At 34.4% G+C, this 6,964-nt stretch overlaps 1 long non-coding RNA gene across 1 annotated transcript; it reads right to left on the bottom strand.

Annotated features, from left to right (window-relative positions):
* Positions 1–327: 327 nt before the first annotated feature.
* Positions 328–4,121, bottom strand: LOC311085706. Its single transcript, XR_014606911.1, has 4 exons — positions 4,024–4,121; positions 3,686–3,802; positions 2,684–2,768; positions 328–472 (listed from the first exon to the last, which is right to left on the bottom strand). It is a non-coding gene; the product is annotated as an uncharacterized lncRNA (long non-coding RNA).
* Positions 4,122–6,964: the final 2,843 nt, after the last annotated feature.

Raw genomic sequence — 6,964 nt, forward strand, 5'->3', positions numbered from 1 at the left:
CATCATTAGCAATATTCTTTCATTGAAACTTGACCCTTTCAGTGTCACATTAGTCAAGGACCAAATGTCCATCTCTCATCATGGCATAAAATTTCCATTTTTAATTCAGTTAATTAATGTCCTCAAAATTCATGCCGGATCTCATCCAAGATATGTAAACTTCGAGCATTGTATTTTCCCTGGCAGTCTAAATAAAAATATTATGGTGTATTAAATATATTTGTGAATTGATGGCTATGAATTTTATTAATTTAAATAATGTCATGAGCATCTTACCTTCTAGAGACTCTGCAAGGTCATCGTGCTTCATATCTCTCAGGAAGTAGAGCGTGATATCAAGAGCTGATTCTTTGATACTACACATGCCCTCATTGAAGTCCTGCACAAAGTATTGTGTGTTCTCCTTTTGTAATATTTTCTTAAACTTTTCCAGCTCATTTTTCAGAAATACGATTAATTTGTTCTCAAGATCCTAAAAGTATGTAAAAAAAGAAGCATTAATGAAGTTGTGCTTGTGAGACATTTAACTACAAATGAATAGAACATAAATAGACAAAACTAGTTCATTTTTAATAATAATAGTCTATTTTTATTTGATACATTTGTGACATTAAAAACACAACATAACATAACATTTTTGGTGTTCTAAAATGATTTTTAGAACATCAGTTAGCATGAAATAAAAACTATTGAAGTACAAATTATTATAAATATCTTTATTAACACTCTGGGGTCGACGAACGTCCCAACACATTTTGGTGGATTTTTTCCACATAGCAGCAAAATCAATTCATTTCATCATTTTTTGTCATATAGAAATAAGTAATACATCATTCAAAACTGATCAGGGTCTACTTTTATATGTGTACACTCAAAATAACAACAAAACTCTGTGCTTGTAAAGTGTAAAAACAAACAGGGTGCACTTTTTGCTGTCTCAGTCTCTGTGAAGCGATGTGAGTTAAAGTCACTTACGATGTGCATTTGAAAAGCAAAATGCAGCAAACTTTACATGTTTTTACTCTAAACTCACTTCATAACGTCAGTCAAGTGTTTGAAATAACTTCCATTTGGAATCTGAAGTGGCTTATAATGAGGTAGACAATATATTATTTTGTAGTATTCTATACGTAATTAATGCTATGTCGATAATTGCATTATAAATGTACTTTATTCTTGTGAAAATACCCGAGATGGCTTGAAGTGTACAGATAAACCATATATTGTCGCAGTTGTGGGTTTATTGTCAGATTTAATGCCAAAGCATTTCTATCTTTTTATTCAGCTACAACAATAACTGCATTAGAGGTTTCCTGGAATGTCATAAGTTACTTCTGTGAGACTTATTAGGACTTTCTGCGCAAGTGTGCCCTTCGGCTTTCAGTATGAATAGAAACATACATAACGTGTTTTTAGTGCTTAATAATGTTCATACCACCCTGTTCTGTGTAAATATATATATATATATATATCTTTTTTTTTTGTTGAAGTAAACATATGATAATCCATATAACTGAAGTGTTCCTTTTTAATTATTTATTGTTATAGTATTTCCCATAAATTAAAAGTTTTTAGTAAAGTAAATTTTAATTACAATATGTATTCTTAAATAATGTATTTTTCATTTACAAATGAAATTGTGTTATTACTATAGTAATAATTAAATTTTTTTATATTTTTATTCAGTACTAACAATAATAGAAATCATAATAATCATTATTAGTCATTCCGATCTATAAGCACCAATTTTTTGGGCCAAATTGTGCAGCCCTATAAGTAGGCACAAGTTCAACAAACCTGGTGTTCTTTGTCTTTTTTTTTTTTTATGTTAAATTGCAAATCGCAATTTTAACCAGAAAGGTCGCAATTAGATTTCCTCCCTATAAATCGTGCAGCACTACTTGCTCCTGATATCAAAATGTTCCCAGTTTTTGCAGGGACCAGATGCCACTGGTGAGTCCTGCAGACTCAAACTTTCAAACAAGTCTCTTTAAACTGTTTTACTCGGATGACATGGTAAAAGACAGGTATGTTGAACAGGAACTGTTTCAGGAGTGGAACAAAGGTCTGTGACTGTTCAAGTCTCTGTGTTTAGATCAGTGTGCTCAATAACGTGGCACACCAATACTCATGATGATTCACAGCTCCGAGCATACAGCCTTTGTGACAAAATAAGTCTTACAAATTTTAAATCAATATATTATATTATGTGAATGACGTGGCAGGATTTTCACTTCACATCTTTCACATTTCACATTTTGAAGCAAACATTCTAAGCTACAAGATCTAGTTCCCAAATGTTTTGTGAACAAATATTCAGTATGGGTTTTAAGGCCTTATTTCATTGACTTATTTTTTCCCCCACAAACTCAGCATAAACTTAATTTTCTCAAAATTACTAACTTTTACATACATGCTGCTCACACTTTATTGTAGCAGAGGACAGTGTAATCAGACTTTAGCCATGAAAATATTATGAGTAACAGAAATAAGCATTAATATGGCAGGGCATGTCAAAACACCAGAAAACACCTCAGACCCCAGAGGGTTAAAACAGAAATATTAATTAGCAATATTTATATATTTAAAAATAACACAAATACACAATTTTACAGTTTTTCAATACCATATTCATGTTTGTTATAATCTAAATATCAAAAAAAAATATGAATTTCTTTCCTACCTGGAAGATCCAGAGGCGATTTTCACTGAACTCCTTACGGAGGCGGTACTTCTGGAATTCTGAGTTTGATTTCTCATATTGAACCCTGTTAGCAAAATAAATTTGACCAGTGTTTGCAGTAAATTAAAATACAATGCTGTGTTTCCAGAAAATATTTTAATATATCCAAAGCAATCTGAGGATAAAAGTACTTTGTGAACAAATATGTGGTGCTGAGAAGCAGCTTCATACGCAATACAAGACTATTCTTGAGATTAACATTAACAGTGGGATTTTTTTCTGTTGGGATGTAAGCAATTATTATTTTTTAACTCAACATGAAGGCAAGCATAAATGTGCTTAATCATTTCACCTTGACGAAAGTGCAACACATCAGTGTCATCAAAAACTTTTAGCTACACACATTTCCTCTTCAGCCTGCTAATGCTAACTGTGTCTAAAGTACTTTAACTTAAATTTTTGTTCTGATTGCAAGGCACTAATTTTACATTAAAGAAATGTTCAATAGGATTAATATTTTCATCTTTATATGGGCCACTGAACACGGTCAAACTTGATTCAGAAGATGAAATCACATATCACATTTAAAAAGCAGGGATGAAAACTCATCAGGGGTGAAAAGGGTGATCAAGATGTGCACCATTCTATTAAGATTCTGTTGTTTTCAGTGCGATAAGCTTTTGCCCACTTTCGCAAGCGACATAAGTAGGCTACTGTAACATGCATTCATTTAATTACACAAGTAACATACAGTAAGTCAATTTTAGCTAAATGTCTACACCGTTGTCTCGTGACCCACAGATCCAAAAGCAAATTGTTTAATTATATTGAGGTTATGACAGTATTAGCCTTGCTTATATTAAAGACAATGGAACCATATGCTATTACATTAACATTAACTTGGCAGTTTAGAGTGAGGAGGTCAACTGGCATTTGCATGGAAGCTTATTAATGTTGCAAATTTAACAGTGCAAGGTAAACTGTGGTCTCTTATGTTTCTACCTGTTGAGAAGAAAAGATGCCAGTTCCACATCACTCTTCAATCCCTTCTGTGCTTTTAGAGTTTGCCATCGTGTAAATTCTGCTCCAATATTTACTGTAGTCTTCTGCTCTTTGTAACTAAATCACACATAAAAAAGACATATGGAATCTATCAGGAACACAGTTGTCTTTATCATTTGGGTCAAACCATCATCAAACCAGAAGGTTTATTTTTACCCAGCATTCATCAATACAGAAACAGAGTTGGTGGGAAATGCAGTTTTATAACCAGTCAATGAATTACTTTCTAACACAGTTTATGTGTGACCAGCAACAAGAAATGCATGAAATAGAAATACCTTTTGGTAGATGATGGTGTTTCCTCACTGAAGTTTGGTGGCGCTTGACTTTTTGACCAGTCACTCTTCACAGACACAGATCTAAATATACGTGAGCCTGATCTTTGACTAATGACAGAAAGAGCAGAGAAAAGCAATATTTTACAGCAGGAGGTTCTTCAGTCTTTGCTCTCATTGAGGTTTGCTCTCATTGAGTTAGAAGCACGAGTATTTATGGCATGCAGAAACAATCATAGGAACAATTAAAGCCGTGCAACATCATGGAAATAAACAACTATGACCCACAAAAGTGTCTCTGATCTACTGTAATGTGATCTCTCACAGTTTGAAGTGTCTGTTATAAGAAAGCGCCACTGTGCTGTCATAAATAAATGAGCACAGTCTTCTCATAGGAAAACACCATGTCTTAACAAGACGTGACGCGACGTCACGGCTGAAACAAGAACATACATGTACGGATTATGAGCTTTGTTTAATGTTAAGAGGGTTTAATGGGACTTTGCATAACATTTTGTGTAAACTTTAAAGCCAGAAGTTCTATGTGTGCATTTTGCAGTATTCCTTTTAAAGGAACACTCCGACTTTTTGGGACTTTAGCTTATTCACAGTATCCCCCAGAGTTAGATAAGTCCATACATACCTTTTTCATTTCTGTGCGTTCTGTAAGTGTTATTTGACGCACCCACCGCTAGCCTAGCTTAGCACAAAGACTGGATGTAAATGGATAAGGTAGCATACTAATCCCAATAAGTGACAAAATAATGCAAACATTTTCCTATTTATGTGTTGTGATCTGTATAGTTATGGGATTAATATCCTGCCATGATTCAAAACTGAAAATAAAGTTCTGAAAGGTTGAAACTAAGTGTTCGAAAACTCAAAATCTTACAAAAAAAAGTTTTGCAAGATCGAAAAATAAGATTTGCAAGCTTGCAAAATGTAAAAAAATAAACATATCTCTGCAAACATTATGTTGTTTTTGAGATTTCCTTCTTCAGAACTGCAACATTTTTTTTTTACGATGTTGCGCAAACAAATTTTCAGAGTTTCAAATTTGTCAGTGTTCTCCCACTGTATTAGTTTGTTTTCCAGGTTTGAAACCTTGTAAATGGTGATCTGAAAACTGGTGTGCAAATGTGTGAAAAAAAGTTTTGAAACTCTGAAAACAGAGTTTTGCAGGCTTGCAAAGTGGTAAAAATAATAAAATCTCTGCAAACATAATTTTGTTTTTGAGTTTTCCTTCTTCAGAAGTGCAACACTCTTTTTTACGGTGTTGTGCAATCATTTTTTCAGAGTTTCGAATGTGTCACTGTTCTCCCAGTGTATAGTTTGTTTTCCAGATTTGAAACCTTGTAAATGGTGATCTGAAAACTGGTGTGCGAATAGGTGAAAAAAAGTTTTGAAACTCTGAAAACTGAGTTTCGAAAGGGCGAAACTTTCTACATTACATTACTTTTGCACTCCTATTGCAGACTATTTTTTCAGAGCTGAGTTTACAACACCCACTTTGCGGAGATGCGCCCACACAGTTGCGAGCTTGCGACTCACGTGATTTGTGGCAGCGTTGTCACGCAGCTCTGCTCTGAAACTCTGAAACTTCGCAACTTAAAAAAAAGCCTGGAGGGAGGGCCTTCTGCTCTTGGCCAATGCTTTGCTTTTTGCTGACGTACAGTCCAATCACAAGTCGTATTTACTGGAAAGGTGGGATTGACCGACTGCTCCGCCAATGACGAAAGCGCACAGGATACGCAAACAGGATGCACGGCTTTTTAAAAAGTTTATTTTATAAATTATCTTTAAAATAGAATATTCTGAAAAAGTGACATTTCCGTTTTTGCTGATTCACATTGGTATCAAAATAGGTAAAACACAATTCAAAGTTACATACACCATTATGTTTTTTGTAAAGATCACATTAGTTAAAGGTCCCGTTATATGCCCCTTTTCACAAGATGTAAAATAAGTCTCTGATGTCCCCAGAGTGTGTATGTGAAGTTTGAGCTCAAAATACCCAACAGATCATTTTTTACAGCATGTTTAAATTGACATTTTTTGGGGCTCAGAAAAACGAGCTGTTTCAGTGTGTGCCCTTTAAATGCAAATGAGGTGCTGCTGGACGACCCAGGGGGCGGAGCTTCATGAGCTCGCGCTCAGTCTGTCAGGACAAATTCATCTCACGGAATGATGATAATATCAGAAACTCTCAGTAACGGCGTTCATTTCGAGTCGGACAATAATGCCTACAGAGTCAGAGTGCTGTATAGAGATGAAACAGGTATGGTTTAGTAGTTTAATTACGGTTATTATAACGTATTTGTCATCTGCTTGTATGTATCCATTATTTATTAACAGCCTACAAGTCTGCTGTTTCGGACCAGGTCCGAATGATGATCAAACATGTACTGATGAGTTTAATAAAGTTTATTGTACATCACACAAAAGATGAAGCGTCAGTTTTACTTCAGAAAATCACCGTAAGAGCTGAGTAAACACAGTAGCCTAAGTTATAAGAAGTGCGCAAGTAGCCAGTAGAGTTGAGGGAGCATTCCTGTGGGCAGAGGTTAGTCTAAACACGGTTCTGGTGATGTCACTAATGAAGGAAGTAGAGGGGTGTAGTCCAATCGAGCCGTTTTATGTAGTCAACTTCTGTTAAATAAAATATCTCGCTTGGCATTGAACTTTGAGCTTTATAATTTTACAGATATTATTTATACTCTAACAACAACATTACACACTAACTAAAGTTTGAAACATGGGATCACGTAGAACGGGACCTTTAACTGTAGGCCTATAAATTACTTGCATGTTGTTTTTCTCTATCAGATTATAACAGATCATTATTTGATATTGATATAGAATATTCAACATGAATGCCCCATTATGTTTTATGATTATTTTTTGTTTTTTAACTACAATTGTAGGCTATTCATAAGTTTTATTG

Source organism: Abramis brama, assembly GCF_963993115.1.
Source record: "Abramis brama genome assembly, chromosome: 6".
Taxonomy (NCBI): domain Eukaryota; kingdom Metazoa; phylum Chordata; class Actinopteri; order Cypriniformes; family Leuciscidae; genus Abramis; species Abramis brama.